The 16,614-nt window shown below is 42.5% G+C and overlaps 1 non-coding gene across 1 annotated transcript; it reads right to left on the minus strand.

The window, feature by feature from the left end:
* Positions 1 to 3,569: 3,569 nt before the first annotated feature.
* Trnas-cga (transfer RNA serine (anticodon CGA)) lies at positions 3,570 to 3,644 on the minus strand. The gene has a single exon. It is a non-coding gene; the product is annotated as a tRNA-Ser (tRNA).
* Between the last annotated feature and the right edge of the window lie 12,970 nt (positions 3,645 to 16,614).

The raw sequence follows: 16,614 nt of genomic DNA on the forward strand, positions 1-16,614 counted from the left end.
ACTTATACCACTTATTGTCCAAACTGCCCGTTTCTGATCCAAAAATATCCTTTTAGAATGGGACGAGTTTCCCCCTAAATATAATACCATATGATATAACCGAATGAAAATAAGCAAATTAGACTAATTTTCGTGTCGAACTATTATAAGATGGCAAGAACTATGCCCCTTACATAAAGTCATTAAAGATCACCGAACTCCCTTTGAGTGAACAGTGGGGCTGAACAAAACTGACTGACAAGGCACAATGCATCTTGTAAAGGGTATAGTATGGATGTATTGGAATAGTTAATGTTGGGTGATGGTTTTAAAGTAATTCACATGACATGAAAACTTTGTGGAAACGCATCGATTTACTGGAGGCTAGGTTATCCGAAGGAAGTATTCAGAGTTGACCACAGTCGGGCTGGGGAGTGGCGAAGGGAAGTGACTATAGGCAGCTGCCTTAAGATGAGTGACAGTGAGGTGGGGGGGGTGGTTGACCCCATGCTGGTGTACCAGGAAGCAGACGGAGAACTTGTACACCTGTTGATAAATGTCCGTTGTCCTGTTTTCAGTGAAACATGCTAGAAGTCGCGCAAAGCTACAACTGGAGCGGTCAACAGAGGACAACATATGCGTTTCGTGACTATAGCAACTTCACGCTGAATTCACGGTCCGCAGTCTGAAGTAAATCAGGTGAAGAGCGACAGAATGAAATACGCTGGCCTCCAATGGTAACGTAGGACCAAGGAATTTAAAGTACTCTCCTGGGAGTCAGAACTTGGTGTTTGTGCAGACGCTAACCTTCATGGGTGGCCTGGGGAGAGCTAAATAGAAGAAGTTTTGTGGGAATTTGTTCACTTCCCAGAGCAGGCATTTGTCGGCGCTGGGAAGCAACGCATAATTAACGCGACTTGTGCTGCAATTGGTGTAAGTGACTTTGCTGGAGGGGAAACAGAGGTGAAGAGCGGATTGGCAGAAGTCTTGGTAGAGGTCTTCCATTCCCAGCTCGCCTAGAGTGCGGACGTGGCGTTCTTTACTCAGCTTGCCTGAGAAAGAGTGAGCATCTATGCAGTTTAGGACTTAGCAAATGGAACGATTGAGCTTGGAGATAAAAAGTTTTCATTCAGCTATGTACTGAGCAAGATAGCTAGAAGTGAATAGAGAGCACAGCCTTGCAGTACCATGAGGTCGGCCGACGTCCGCATAACGACACTGCCCCGCCACGCTGAATTCGGTGATATTGTGCCCACTCCGGCTTGAGTTAGGCCACTGATTGATTTGTTGGATCACGTCGGCAAAGTTTCCACGAGGGTTTCATGGGCCGTGTATTGTAGAATTCTTCTCGCACTTTGCATTATGCCTGGGTCAGTCGATAGGAATTACTTTTGATTTATCGAGCTTTGCTCCACACAAACGCAATTTATTACCACTGCCTGTTAGGAGAGTCATGTAATGTGATGAGTGAAGGTCGTGAGTTAAAATAAATTTGTGCTAATCGACTGCATCTGTTTTCAATCAAGTAGTTGAAATCCCAAGTCACTTTCTTAATTAATTTTATGTTCAACATTTGTATTGAATAGCTGAGTATAACATCAGTGTGCACCCCTTTTTAATTAAAAGGGATCAATTCTGAATCAATTAATGTCAACACTGCCACTGCAGTTCAATCAGGAGTCACAGGGGCTTATTCATTTCTTTGCATTATCCGACATTGTGGCAGTTTTGCACTCTCTGTTGATCTGTTAGTCAATTACCTGAGGTGAACACACGCCAAAACCAGATAAGTGACAGGTGGGGTGTTACACTATCACTGACTTCACATACCGTTCAAATAGTAAAAATTGCAACATTAAGTCTTTGAACAAGATTCTGAACATGGGCTTTCCAGAATAATTTACTATCTGTCTGAACACCTAGAAATTTGAACTGTTCAGTTTTGCTAATCATATGCCAATTATGCGAAATTAAAATGTCAGGTTTTGTTGAATTTTATGTTAGGAAATTTAAAACTGTGTCTTACTGTCATTTAGCATTAGTTTATTTTCCACAAGCCATTAACTTAGGTCATGAACTGCACTATTTGAAACTGGGCCAGTGTTGTATACAACATCCTTTACTACCAAGCTATAGTGTCATCAGCAAACAGAAATTTTTTAGAGTTACTCGTAATACCAGAGGGCATATCATTTATAAATAAGGAACAGGTGTGGCCTGATCCCTGGGGCACCCCCACTTGACTATACCCCACTCAGACCCCACATCTCAGCCATTCTCAACATTGTGAATAATGACATTTTGCTCTCTGTTTCTAATGTAAGAGGTGAACCATTTGTGAGTTACTCCCCGTATTCCGTAATGGTCCAACTTCTGGAGCAATATTTTGTGATCAAAAACTATGCCTAGCGTTCGAAACCTTTTGTTTAACCCATCTAGTACCTCACAGAGAAAAGAGAATATAGCCTTTTCAGTTGTTAAACGACTTCTAAAGCCAAACTGTACATTTGATAACAAATCGTGTGATATAAACAGATCAATTATCATCGCATGCACAGCCTTTTCAATAACTGTAGCAAACACTGATGGCATAGAAATAGATCTAAAATTGTCTTCATTATCCTTTTCTCCCCTTTTATAAAGCGGCTTTACTGCTGAGTACTCTAATCGTTCAGGAAACTGACCATTCCTAAGGGAAAAAATTCAAATATGGCTAACATGGGCAGCACATTAGTTAAATATTCTACTAGGAACTCCATCATATCCATGGAAGTCCTTATTCTTCAGTGATTTAATTATTGACTCAATCTCCCCCTTGTCTGTGTCACAGAGGAGTATCTCAGACATCAATCTCGGAAAGACACTTGCGGCTGTGGCCGATAGATTCTAGGCGCTTCAGTCTGGAACCGCCTGACCGCTACGGTCACAGGTTCGAATCCTGGCTCGGGCATGGATGTGTGTGATATCCTTAGGTTAGTTAGGTTTAAGTAGTTCTAAGTTCTAGGGGACTGATGACCTCAGATGTTAAGTTCCATAGTGCTCAGAGCTATTTGAGCCATTTGAAAGGCATTTGCCAAGAAAGTTATATGATTCCCTGTAGAAACTAAATTTTTATTTAATTCACCAGAAATGCTCAGAAAATGATTGTTAAATACTGTACATATATCTAGTTTATCAGTAACAGAAATATTTTTACTACGAACTGACTTCATATCGTCGACCTTGTGCTGCTGACAAGACACTTCCTTCACAACTGACCATATGAAACTTCCTGGCAGATTAAAACTGCGTGCCCGACCGAGACTCGAACTCGGGACATTTGCCTTTCGCGGGCAAGTGCTCTACCAACTGAGCTACCGAAGCACGACTCACGGCCAGTACTCACAGATTTACTTCTACCAGTACCTCGTCTCCTACCTTCCAAACTTTACAGAAGCTCTCCTGCGAACCTTGCAGAACTAGCACTCCTGAAAGAAAGGATATTGCGGAGACATGGCTTAGCCACAGCCTGGGGGATGTTTCCAGAATGAGATTTTCACTCTGCAGCGGAGTGTGCGCTGATATGAAACTTCCTGGCAGATTAAAACTATGTGCCCGACCGAGATTCGAACTCGGGACCTTTGCCTTTCGCGGGCAAGTGCTCTACCAACTGAGCTACCGAAGCACGACTCCTTTCTTTCAGGAGTGCTAGTTCTGCAAGGTTCGCAGGAGAGCTTCTGTAAAGTTTGGAAGGTAGGAGACGAGGTACTGGCAGAAGTAAATCTGTGAGTACCGGCCGTGAGTCGTGCTTCGGTAGCTCAGATGGTAGAGCACTTGCCCGCGAAAGGCAAATGTCCCGAGTTCGAGTCTCGGTCGGGCACACAGTTTTAATCTGCCAGGAAGTTTCATATCAGCGCACACTCCGCTGCAGAGTGAAAATCTCATTCTGGAAACTGACCATATGGTTTTAATTTTATCCTGTGAGTCAGCTATTCTATTTGCATGCCTCATACCCTTTGCGTTCCTAGTAACATTTTTAAGCACCTTGCAATACTGTTTGTAATGGGCTACAGTAGCTAGATTGTGACTACTTGTAACATTTTCATAGAATTCCATCTTTGTTCTACATGATATCCTTATCCCACTAGTCAGCTTAACAGACTGTCTATTACTAGTAGTACCCCGTTTAGAATATTCTAATGGAAAGCAACTCTCAAAGATCATGAGAAATATGTTGTAAGCTTATCAGTCCGTCGCTGACATAGAAGACTGCAAACCTTCTTTCCTTCCCGTCTGGGGAAGCTGTGCTGTGACTAGAGTACATGTAAAGCTTACTGGGACAGGGTAAACGCTAGTTACAATGAAGTCGATAATTCGATCGTAATATTGGCATTTTAATTTGATATTCCCCACAACTGACAAAATTTACAAAAAAAATGTGAATCTCTTTGTCCACCCACACACTCCTGAGAAAGGCACTTTAACAATTTGCAATTACGCGCCCCTATTACCGGCAGCTGCGTTGATAAATACTCGGCACCTCGCAAGGATAACTTCTAGATCGAGAATATTAGGTAATTTGTTGGAAGCGGTTAGGCGTTGGTGAAACTCTTGCTTCTGAGCACACAAAGAGCTCTAACTGCAGAACTCAGCACGGAACACGCGTTGATGCAATGCTGCGATACAGACCATATATCTCCCTTCGAAGACGACGGCCAAGACGCCGTCTCCAAGTCCGTACCGCTCGATGGCTGAAGGCGAAGATCCCACAATTCTCTCGTCTCCCACGCGTACGAAAACGCGGAAGAATACTCAGTTTCGGCCAATGTCGTACGCTCTATCATCGCCGAAATCCCTCCAACGGCGTTTCTGAGATCTACCCAGTGATCGAGTGGGTCATAACGCCCCTAGGCAAACGAAATTCCCGCCTCCGCGCACGTGTTGCTCAGCACAGGTGGCTCCGGATGCCGGGCTATCCCCAAAAGCGCCGTATTGTCCCGCGTTTCCGGTGACCGCTACCTGCCGCCCACGGCGACCCGGCGAGCTGCGGCCATCTGCAGACTTTACATTGCACAATCCTCAACTTCCCATACTTTCACCAACGCTTTAAGTTAGTGGCTCAGTCCTGCAGACATGCAGGGAGTACTGCTCGAGAGTGCCTCATGTTTATCATAATTCAATAATGATCTGATGCCCTTGCCAGTCCCTTTATTGTTAATACTAATGTTGGTAAGCTAACGTGTAAGTGCCCATGTCCTGGCACCTTAAGGAAAGCATTACATTTATCATCTATGTTACCGGCACTATAAACTTCCTGCCACTCTTGTTCATTGACAAGGTTTAAGAAACTCTCTATTGCTTTTCGATTAACTTTCCTACATAGTTTGTAATAATATGTGACATTGTTTGAGTACAAAAGTCTTTTAGCGTCAAAATTTGTGCATCATGGTCTGAAAGGCGATGCACTCTTTTACTGACTGAACGCCCATCTAGTAATGAAGAATGAATAAAAATATTGTCTATGACTGTGCTACTGTTCCTCTGCACCCTAGTTCGAAAAAACATGGTGTGCATCAGATCTTATGAATTTAGGAGATCTACCAACATCGTTTTTCTTGCATCATCATACACACACCAAAAAAAGTTTTGCATCACCCCGGTTCTCAGAACTCCTGAAGATAGACGTTGATTGTGGATATTGTATCACAGATACAGTCCCTTTGATTGTTCAGAGATGTCACTAAACCCGCCCAAAGATGTAAACAACCATCCATGAGCAGCGCCTATTAGACGGAGGGGGTCCGACAGCCGATCAGTTACAGTCATTCCACCAGGAAGGAGGTACACGGCTCGTGTTGTCTGCAGTTCTACCATGCCTAGGCGGTAAGTACCGCGATTCGATCGCGTCCGCATTGGCACTTTGTGCCAGGAAGGACTCTCAACAAGGGAAGTGTTCAGGCGTGTCGGAGTGAAGCAGAGCGATGTTGTTTGATACAGAGAGACAGGAACTGTCGATGACACGCCTCGCTCAGGCCACCCAAGGGACACTACTGCAGTGGGTGACCGCTACCTATAGATTATGGCTCCGATGAACCCTGACAAGAGCGCCACAATGTTGAATAATGCTTTTCGCGCAGCCACAGGACGTCGTGTTACGACTCAAACTGTGCACAATAGGCTGCATGATGCACAATTCACTCCCGAGGTCCATGGCGAGGTCCATCTTTGGAACCAGGACACCATGGAGCGCGGTACAGATGGATCCAACAACATGCCGATTGAACCGCTCAGGATTTTCATCACGTTCTCTTCACCAATGAGTGCCGCATATGCCTGCAAGCAGACAATCGTCGGAGACGTGTTTGGAGGCAACCCGGTCATGCTGAACGCCTTAGTCACACTGTGCTGCAAGTTGGAGGTTCCCTGCTGTTTTAGGGTGGCATTATGTGGGGCCGACGTGCGCCGCTGGTGATCATGGAAGGTGCCGTAACGGCTGTACGATACGTGAATGCCATCCTCCGACCGACAGTACGCCACGACAAATTAGGGAATTAGAGGTACCGGTGTGTACAGCAGGGTGGATCACAAGCTCTGAAGGTCTCGCTGTATGGTGTTACAACATGCAATGTGTGGTTTTCAAGAGCAATAAAAAGGGCGGAAATGATGTTTATGTTGATCTCTGTTTGAGTTTTCTGTACAAATTCCGGAACTCTCGGAACCGAGGTGATGCAAAACTTTTTTAATGTGTGTATATAAAATTTATGTTGAAGTCATGACATATAGCTAATTTCTGGTACTTCCTACAAAGTGAATCAAGAGCCCTCTCTAGCTTGAGCAGAAATGCTCTGATGTTAAAGTTAGGGGACCTATAAACAACAACAATTACAAGTTTAGTTTCACTACATTCAGCTGCCCCTGCACAACAATCAAATATCTGGTCAGTGCAGTGCTGTGATAGGTCTATGGACTCAAATGGAAAACTGTTTTTTAAGCTCTGCTCATGCATGGTTGTTCACTTCTTTGGGCGGGTTTAGTGACATCTCTGAACAAAGGGACTCTGTCTTTGATACAATATCCACAGTCAACGTCTATCTTCAGGAGTTATGTGAACCAGTGTGATGCAAAACTTTTTTTTATGTGTGTATATGAAATTTATTCGCATCTGCGGATACGAGCAACCATCAGTTCTGTAAGGAAATGACAATAATAAGAATTTTTGTTGGACCGGACCCGTATTTCTTTCTGCACCACGACCTGTACTCGTACACTCGTACAGAGTATGTCCGAAGGAACACTGCACTGAAATGTCGTATACATCCGCCGATACCAGGCAGTGAATTTAAACTGAAATGTCTTCCCCTGGACGGGAAATGCATAATGTGTGAACGAATACAGGTTGTGGCACAGGAACGACGACATACTGTAGTTTGGGTCTGACCGTCAGTCGTGTACGGATAGCCAAAGCGGTTAAGGTGGCCGCTCGCATAAAGCGAGAAATCCGTGTTAGAGTCCCGATCCGGTACAAATTTTCGTTGTCGTCATTCCCTTATACACCCGGTGGTTGTTCGCATCCGCAACCACGAATACTTTCCACGTACAAATAACTATGTTAGCAAAAGTTCGCGTTTCTCATGTTTTTATGTGAAGTAGCCACTAAACAGAACTAAACTAAAATAAACTCCGTCCGAACGGGCCTTGGAAGTCCCAACGGTACCGAGCGACCGCCGTGTCATCCTCAGCCCACAGGCGTCACTGGATGCGGTTATGGAGGGGCATGTGGTCAGCACACCGCTCTCCCGGCCGTATATCAGTTCACGAGACCGGAGCCGCTACATCTGTCAAGTAGCTCCTCACTTTAACTCACAACGGTGAGTGCACTCCACTTGCCAACAGCGGTCGGCAGATCAGATTGTCACCCATGCAAGGGCTAGTCCAGCTCAACAGGGCTTAACTTGTGTGATCTGACGCGAACCGGTGTTACCACTGCGGCAAGGCCGTTGGCACTGAACAGGACTCCCAACTTTAATAACAGAAACGCTACAACATCAGAACAATAGCGTCCTAAGTGTCAAGTCGTCTAACAAGCTCTCTGAAGTGAAGAGCGTGATGATCCTTTTGAACGGCTGGTGGTACATCGAGCCCTTGTTGATCAAGTATTACTGTACTCGGCGCCTGGCCTGTACCGCTCGCAGCCACGGATCTGGCTCACTGTGGGTCATGTGTCGTACTAAATAGTCACTGGGCGGAAGAATGCATGGCAAACTATTTGCGGCACGTGACCTGGAGGAAGCAAATAATTCTGCTCCGCCAGCGACCTCTCTAAACGACGCTAGAGCGGCCTATTGGCTTGGTGATAGCACTTGAAGCGATCTTCGGAGTAACTTTGCCAGCGCATGCCGAGCCGTAACTCGTACTGTAGGGCGATCGTTCTAGTAGCTGAGGGTACTGGCGTTCCTTTGTATCACAACAGATTGGATGCGGAGTGTCCAGACCTACAGGGATTGCACAAAAATATGCAAACACTGCGAGAAATTTGTGCCTAAATGTAAATTCAAATTCTAGCAGAGTTTTCAGTTTGCGCCTATTTGACCACGAGAGGTACCTGTGCAATGTCCTCAGTTAGCTGCAAGTGTCAATCGTGTCGCAGGTAAGCGAATTCGAATACGGGCAAACCGTTGGTGGTCACACAGAGGTGCTTCGTAAACAAGGTAGCCGAAGTGTTTGATGTTTCAGAAGGCACTGTACCAAAGATCTGAACTGTATATAGGAAAAGGAGGAAAACTTCATCCGTTAAATCACAACACGGACAAAATTGTGCGCCGAGTGATTGTGACAGACTGGCATTGAAGAGAATTTTGACGGTAAATAAGAGGACGACAACTACAAAAGTCACTGCAGAGCTAAAAGTCGCACTCGTGAACCCTGTCAGCACATAAACAACGCGAAGGAAGATCCGTAAGCAGGGAAGTATAGGTCGAATTGGAATTTCAAAACCATTCATCCGTTATACCAATGTCAGTAACGGAAAAAATGGCGACGAATATGGTACTGACACGATAATGCAACTATTTCTTGGATTTAATATTTGTCGTACTCGTATTTTATGGTTGATACCAGAAACGGCGGCCAACGTGGACAGATTTAATGCTGGCTATGGTGCTGTCTGTTTCAACAAGCAACCGTTGCCATAACACATTAGTGGAAACGGGGATTATATCTCTGTAGGTCAAACCTTATGGCATCTGCATAACCATTTTCTGTATACCTTTCCTGTATTCCAGGGACCCTGTCGAAGAGAATATTTTGATAGTATTTCACGCAGTTTTGGTCGTGAAGAGATCTTCAATGATGGAACGAGGAGACCATCTTCAGCCAGCACTAGCTTCAAGGCCATCATAATCTTTTAAAGTATGCAACACAAAATTAGTACTGACACGTTAATCAGATCATAACTGACAGATTCCTGTACTGACAATTTAGTCAGATCACACCTGACCACTTCCAAATGGTTGACGTCCACTCAAACAGAGCAGATCACTCATCGCTCTGATTCCTGCTTGTGTTTGACTTATTTTCTCGGACAAAGTGGGTCGCACCCATGCTATGAAATTGTCACTATAGTGTGAAGCGAGGAAGAGAACTGTTTCCCGATCTCCAAGGTCTACGTAAATAGTGCTTGATTACTGTTTGAGTAACTCACTGTGTAAGACTATCATTCTGAACCACAAAGATGGCGACTCGGTTATGTAATTTTGTTAGATCGGTCGGCCCTTTGATTTGAGACAACCACTCAGTCAGAGTAGTCATCCAAAACTGCTAAGATACCAAGTTTCCTTAAATTAGATGTCCGCCAGGCCTCTCACTAATCAACAGAGACTACTCTACGACAGCGAAGATACCCAATCTCTCTGAAGAAGACGCCCACCAATAACCTCACTAATCAAGAGCCTGTGACTGTTTAAATACAAAATTTTCATGAAGTAGATACCTGAGAGGATTGTCACTGATCAGAATAAACCTCGCTCTGCAAATGCTAAGATACAAGTCTCACTGCACTACGTGGCCACAACGAGTCGCCCTGATCAAGAGAAACATCAGTCTAATACTGCTACATACCAAGTCTTCCTGAAGTAGTCTCTCTTCGATCAGCAGACAGTCGATACACATCGGCCCACGACAGTAAAGATACCAAGTCTCTCTGATATAGATGCTTGCCGTGACTCTCATTGATCAGGAGAAAATTTGGTCTGCGAATGTTATGATATCAAACCTATCTGATCTAGGCACCCAACAGAACTCTCCCCTATCAAGAGAAACATGTGACCACACGCCGCTCAGGGCACCGCGCTGTATTAAACGATCGAATGGACTCATGAGTTCTGACAACTGCCATCACACGATGGGAAGTTCCCAGGCGTCAGATATGAGGAGATAACACACTACCTGGCTTACAGACGACAGTTTGAGTCACGTGCTTTTTCAAAGCGTTTTGCTGACAGACGTATTTGTCGAGACAGAAGAGCAAGACGTGGCCAAGTGTGACTGGAAACACGTGGGTCAATCCACTGTTTTTTGTGTCTGCTGTGAAAGCATGCAGTCGCCTAACGGCTTTCACAATGGAACTTGCTGAAGCACAATAGCTACAGAAGAAGCTAAGCGTAATAAACTGAAAGGCCTGGACGAGACAAAACAGAAAATCCCACGATGGTCCACGCAGCACAGTTAGTTTAGGAGTTACAGAGTCATAAGGAAGCACATAGTATTGTAATTTAAGAAAATTAACATTTTTTTGTGTCAATAGTACAAAGTTGAGCGATGGTTCAAAAGAAGAATAACTGAGATAGAATGCTGATCAGGCACCAAAAGTTAAGGATTTATATAACTGTTTTATGTATTAATATTTTTCCATTTTTTCCAAATAATATTATTAGAAATGTTATTAGTGTTAATTAGAAATTAGAAAACCGATGCATCACGTGGCAGCAGAGTGAAAGACGAAGCTTATGGTGTACTCAATTCACTTCGAGAAAATCGGAATTAATGTGCACCAAAGAACCGGGTTCGCAGTTGCGATCGCCCAAAATAGTATCTAGAAATAGTACCCACTCCGAATAATACCTAACACGTAAAATCTACTGATTTTCCCTTGCACAACACTTACAAAACTAGCCTTGTAACAACATTAAGTGACCTTCCTCTCTGTTAGCTTTTGTACTAAAGAACCTGAATTGAATACTGTACAGACAGCACTAAAATATGTAAACACAACACGAGAAGAACGATGAGAAGATGGTTAATTTGATATGTATAACATATATGTAGCTTCATGTAACTGAATGGACGAAGCTAGATGAAGATTAAATGGTACTGGGAAACGGTCACTTCGGACCACAAATAAGGGAGAGAAGAGCGTGCCCAGGCAGGTTAGCAGGCAGTCACGCTATCGAACGTTGTAAGGTGATAGGGTAATCGATGATGCATGAAATTAGAAAAAATTCTGCTATTTTGTTACGGTTTGGGACTTAGAAATATTTTGGCTGTTGTTGTACAGTGCTATATTTCGACAGCCAGAGAAATTCTGATATTTACTAGGTCGTGGGACTTAAATATTCCAACTTTAGTTGGACAGAATATTTCGAGTGGTTCTGGACTGTAAGGTATTTCCGATTGTCATCAGACATCGAATTATTTCTGACACACGAACTTAGAATTATGCAGGCTCGTGAAGACTGACTTTTTGCAAACTTCTCTGGACTTCAAAATATTTCGAACTGGGACATGTAAATGTTTCCATATGGAGTGGAGATATGGCAGCAAATCGAGACGTTGATCAGTGGACATTACATCGGATTCGCATTATGCAACAATGCAGGGGCAGTAATTAATGCAGTGGTTTTAATTTCCTGTATCTTTTAAAGATATCTGTCAATACATTTTTTCTGCTTTGACCGTCCTATTACCATTGAACTTGTCAGGGCAAAAGTTTTCAAACCACTCTCCTTCACTGATACCATAAATTGTCCGGTACTAGCTAATTTCTTCTCTAACGTTTACGAACTTCAAAAGGTAAATTACTGACTAATAGATCACAGGCCAAGGTCTGTGTATGTTACTCTGTCTCTCTCTGTCTATTCGTTTAGTCGGTTCCGACTCTTCGTGACCCCATGAACCAAATCACGCCACTTTTTCCTGTCTTGCACTTTCTCCCGTAGACCTTCCAGGTTGGAACACATTGCTTCTGTGATGCCATCGATCCATCTCATCCTCTGACGTCCTCTTCTTCTAGTTCCTTCAATCTTCCCCAGCATTAATGTTTTTTCCAGCAAGGCATGCCTTCGCATTGTGTGTCCAAAGTAGGTCAGCTTTTGTTTTAAGATTAGACCTTCCAGGGAGAAATCTGGTTTAATTTGCTCCAATATTGATCTGTTGGTTCTCTTTGCAGTCCATGGAACTCTAAGAAGTTTCCTCCAACACCACAATTCGAAGGAGTCAATACTTCGCCGTTCAGCCTTTCTAATGGTCCAGGTCTCACATCCATACATCACAACTGGAAAGACCATAGCCCTCACAATACGGATCTTTGTTGCTAGTGTTATATCTCTGGACCTTATAACCTTGTCAAGGTTTGACATCGCCTGTCTACCGAGCAACAGGCGTCTCCGGATTTCATGGCTGCAGTCACCGTCAGCAGAGATCTGGGAACCGAGATAACTGAATGTGGTCACTACCTCCCATGGTTTCTCCTGCTATATCCCACGAATTGGTAGGTGTAGTTGCCATAATTTTCGTTTTCTTCAGATTCAGCATAAGACCAACCTTTCCACTTTCGTCTTTCACCTTCAGTAAGAGTGTTCTCAAATCTTCTTCACTTTCTGCCAATAGGATCGTATCATCCGCATACCTGAGGTTGTTTACATTTATTCCAGCTATTTTAATTCCTGTTTCTCCTTCATCTAGCCTCGCATTCCTCATGACATGTTCTGCATACAGATTGAATAAGTACGGTGACAGTATGCAGCCTTGCCGGACCCCTTTCTGAATCTTTATCCATTTCGTTGTTCCATACATAGTTCTCACCGTGGCTTCTTGGTCAAGGTATAAATTCCGTATCAGATGAATGAGGTGATCTGGTACACCCATGTTTTTCAGTACGTTCCATAATTTGTTGTGATGTGTATGTTACTAATACCGAGCTAATACAATAATCGTTATGCTTAAATTTTAGTCCCAATAAGTGTTGCTAACCATTCGCTGACAAATGATGTTACTTATGTGCTAATAATATACACCGTTACAGAGTTATTAATTTTAATCCTGCGACGTAACAGTGTGGAATAATAATAATAAATTGTAGCAATGGAAAAAAATTATAAATACTGTTATGGCTATATTCATAAAATACTGTTGTGGATGCTATTAATAAATACTGGTTTAAACAGTTATGGGTTACAGAATACGTGGCTGGTTTTAATTATTTGGCTACGTATAACGTCTAGCGGGCAAGAATCGCGTTAGTCGCAATATCCCGATAATTAGTCACACCATACCTCAATAATAAACAATATGCAGTGGGCTTTTTCAGTAGGTTGAAAAATAAATAAGTTGCACAATTCGAAAAGCTTTGAAATTGAAAGACCAGAGCAGAAGGAACTGTTCACAAAAGTGAACAAATAGACTGAGGAACGAATTCTAAGGAACGCTCGTTCACAATCCGCTTTAGTCAAGGTGAGGTTCATTCTCCCAAACGGTTGCTTACCATTCACTTCGATAACGGTCAGACTTGTCACTCGTCACCACCTCGGTCTCATATAGTTGATATCGTTCCTCCATTCCTCACCCAACTGATTCTCGTTTGGTCGTTTGCGTTCTTTTTTGTGTATTCACTTGTTTCACAGAAACTTCTTTTATAATCACATAACTTCCGTAAAAATTAAATTGTACATAATACATATATACTTCTCAAACAAGAAAAAGAGAATTCTGCTTATCTCTTCGTAGTTTTGATAATCTCTAGAACATGTGTGTACCACAAGGCAAGATTCTTTTGTTCGATTAAGTAAAACGAGAATTCGCCCGCTTGATTTAACGACTAGTTTTTAAGATGAGTTTAATCATATTTTACTTGTAGTATAAGAAAGTTTACATAAAAAGTCATTTTTGCATTTCCTACAAAAATGAAAAATGACAGAGAGGTTCTCATTTTTCAAGTTTGCCTGTTTCTTTGGGGTAACTTTTAGTTTTGTATGTTTGCATAAAAAATGAATTGCACGAGATTTCGGCTGAGTACGAATAGGGGAAGCGGTGCCTCTCCGTTTGAAAAGTAATAGAATGGCATAAAATCGTATTTACTTTTTAACTCAAAAAATGTTGTTCAGAAATAACTTGTTAATGGAATACTTTTTTACTTTCAACTTAATTATCAATACCGTACTGAAGCATTTAATTTCATGGCAAAACCTTAAACCGACTATTTACTAACCGTGTGAGTCAAATATAACAAGAAAATCATATTTTATTTTATGCATAATTTTTATTCTACTAAGAATCTTTTTTGTTATGGAACCTTATGGAAAACTCAGAGTTAACCTGCGTATATATGGCATATCTTAAGTTCCTTGCGTTTTTGAAAATTATTTGTTAAAATTTCCCTGAGCTTGACGCCTGTCTCAGCCGTACAGTTTACAACCTTTAGTTTAGTAGCTAGGTGTAGAACGTTGGCGACATAATTATCATGCTATTGCGAAGAATTTGTCTTAAGGAACATAACATTGAAATAAAATCTGTTCAAAAATACTCTTATTTCATTCGAAACAAACTGTTCAGTCTCGTTAGTCGAATTTTTATGATTTTATCGATTCCTACTTGAATCAAATAGGGGTAATGCAGGAGTAGGTTTAATAATGAATAAAAAAAAAATAGGTGTACGGGTAAGCTACTACAAACAGCATATACCGAGCGAGGTGGCGCAGTGGTTAGCACACTGGACTCGCATTCGGGAGGACGACGGTTCAATCCCGTCTCCAGCCATCCTGATTTAGGTTTTCCGTGATTTCCCTAAATCGTTTCAGGCAAATGCCGGGATGGTTCCTTTGAAAGGGCACGGCCGATTTCCTTCCCAATCCTTCCCTAACCCGAGCTTGCGCTCCGTCTCTAATGACCTCGTTGTCGACGGGACGTTAAACACAAACCACCACCACAAACAGCATAGTGAACGCATTATTGTTGCCAAGATAGACACGAAGCCCACGCCTTCTGCAGTAGTACAAGTTCATATGCCAACTAGCTCTGCAGATGACGAAGAAATTGATGAAATGTATGATGAAATAAAAGAAATTATTCAGGTAGTGAAGGGAGACGAAAATTTAATAGTCATGGGTGACTGGAATTCGTCAGTAGGAAAAGGGAGAGAAAGAAACATAGTAAGTGAATATGGATTGGGGCTAAGAAATGAAAGAGGAAGCCGCCCGGTAGAATTTTGCGCAGAGCATAACTTAATCATAGCTAATACTTGGTTTAAGAATCATGAAAGAAGCTTGTATACATGGAAGAACCCTTGAGATACTAAAAGGTATCAGATAGATTACATAATGGTAAGACAGAGATTTAGGAGCCAGGTTTTAAATTGTAGGACATTTCCAGGGGCAGATGTGGTGGACTCTGACCACAATCTATTGGTTATGAACTGTAGATTAAAACTGAAGAAACTGAAAAAGGTGAGAATTTAAGGAGATGGGACCTGGATGAACTGACTAAACCAGAGGTTGTACAGAGTTTCAGGGAGAGCATAAGGGAACAATTGACAGGAATGGGGGAAAGAAATACAGTAGAAGAAGAATGGGTAGCTTTGAGTGATGAAATAGCGAAGGCAGCAGAGAATCAATTAGGTAAAAAGAGGAGGGCTAGTAAAAACCCTTGGGTAACAGAAGAAATGTTGAATTTAATTGATGAAAGGAGAAAATATAAAGATGCAGTAAATGAAGCAGGCGAAAAGGAATACAAACGTTTCAAAAATGGTATCGACAGGAAGTGCAAAATGGCTAAGCTAGAGGACAAATGTAAGGATTTAGAGGGTTATCTCACTAGGGGTAAGATAGATACTGCCTACAGGAAAATTAAAGAGACCTTTGGAGAAAGGAGAACCACTTGCATGAATATCAAGAGCTCAGATGGAAACCCAGTTCTAAGCAAAGAAGGGAAAGCAGAAAGGTGGAAAGAGTATATAGAGGGCCTATACAAGGGCGATGTACTTGAGGACAATATTATGTAAATGGAAGAGGATGTAGATGAAGATGAAATGGGAGATATGATATTGCGCGAAGAGTTTGACAGAGCACTGAAAGACCTGAGTCGAAACAAGGCCCCCAGAGTAGACAACATTCCATTAGAACTACTGATGACCTTGGGAGAGCCAGTCCTGACAAAACTCTACCATCTGGTGAGCAGATGTATGAGACAGGCGAAATACACTCAGACTTCAAGAAGAATATAATAATTCCAATCCCAAAGAGAGCAGGTGTTGACAGATGCGAAAATTACCGAACTATCAGTTTAATAAGTCACATCTGCAAAATACTAACGCGAATTCTCTACAGACGAATGGAAAAACTTATAGAAGCCGACCTCGGGGAAGATCAGTTTGGATTCCGTAGAAATGTT

This window comes from Schistocerca serialis, chromosome 4 (assembly GCF_023864345.2).
Source record: "Schistocerca serialis cubense isolate TAMUIC-IGC-003099 chromosome 4, iqSchSeri2.2, whole genome shotgun sequence".
In the NCBI taxonomy this organism is placed as follows: Eukaryota; Metazoa; Arthropoda; class Insecta; order Orthoptera; family Acrididae; genus Schistocerca; species Schistocerca serialis.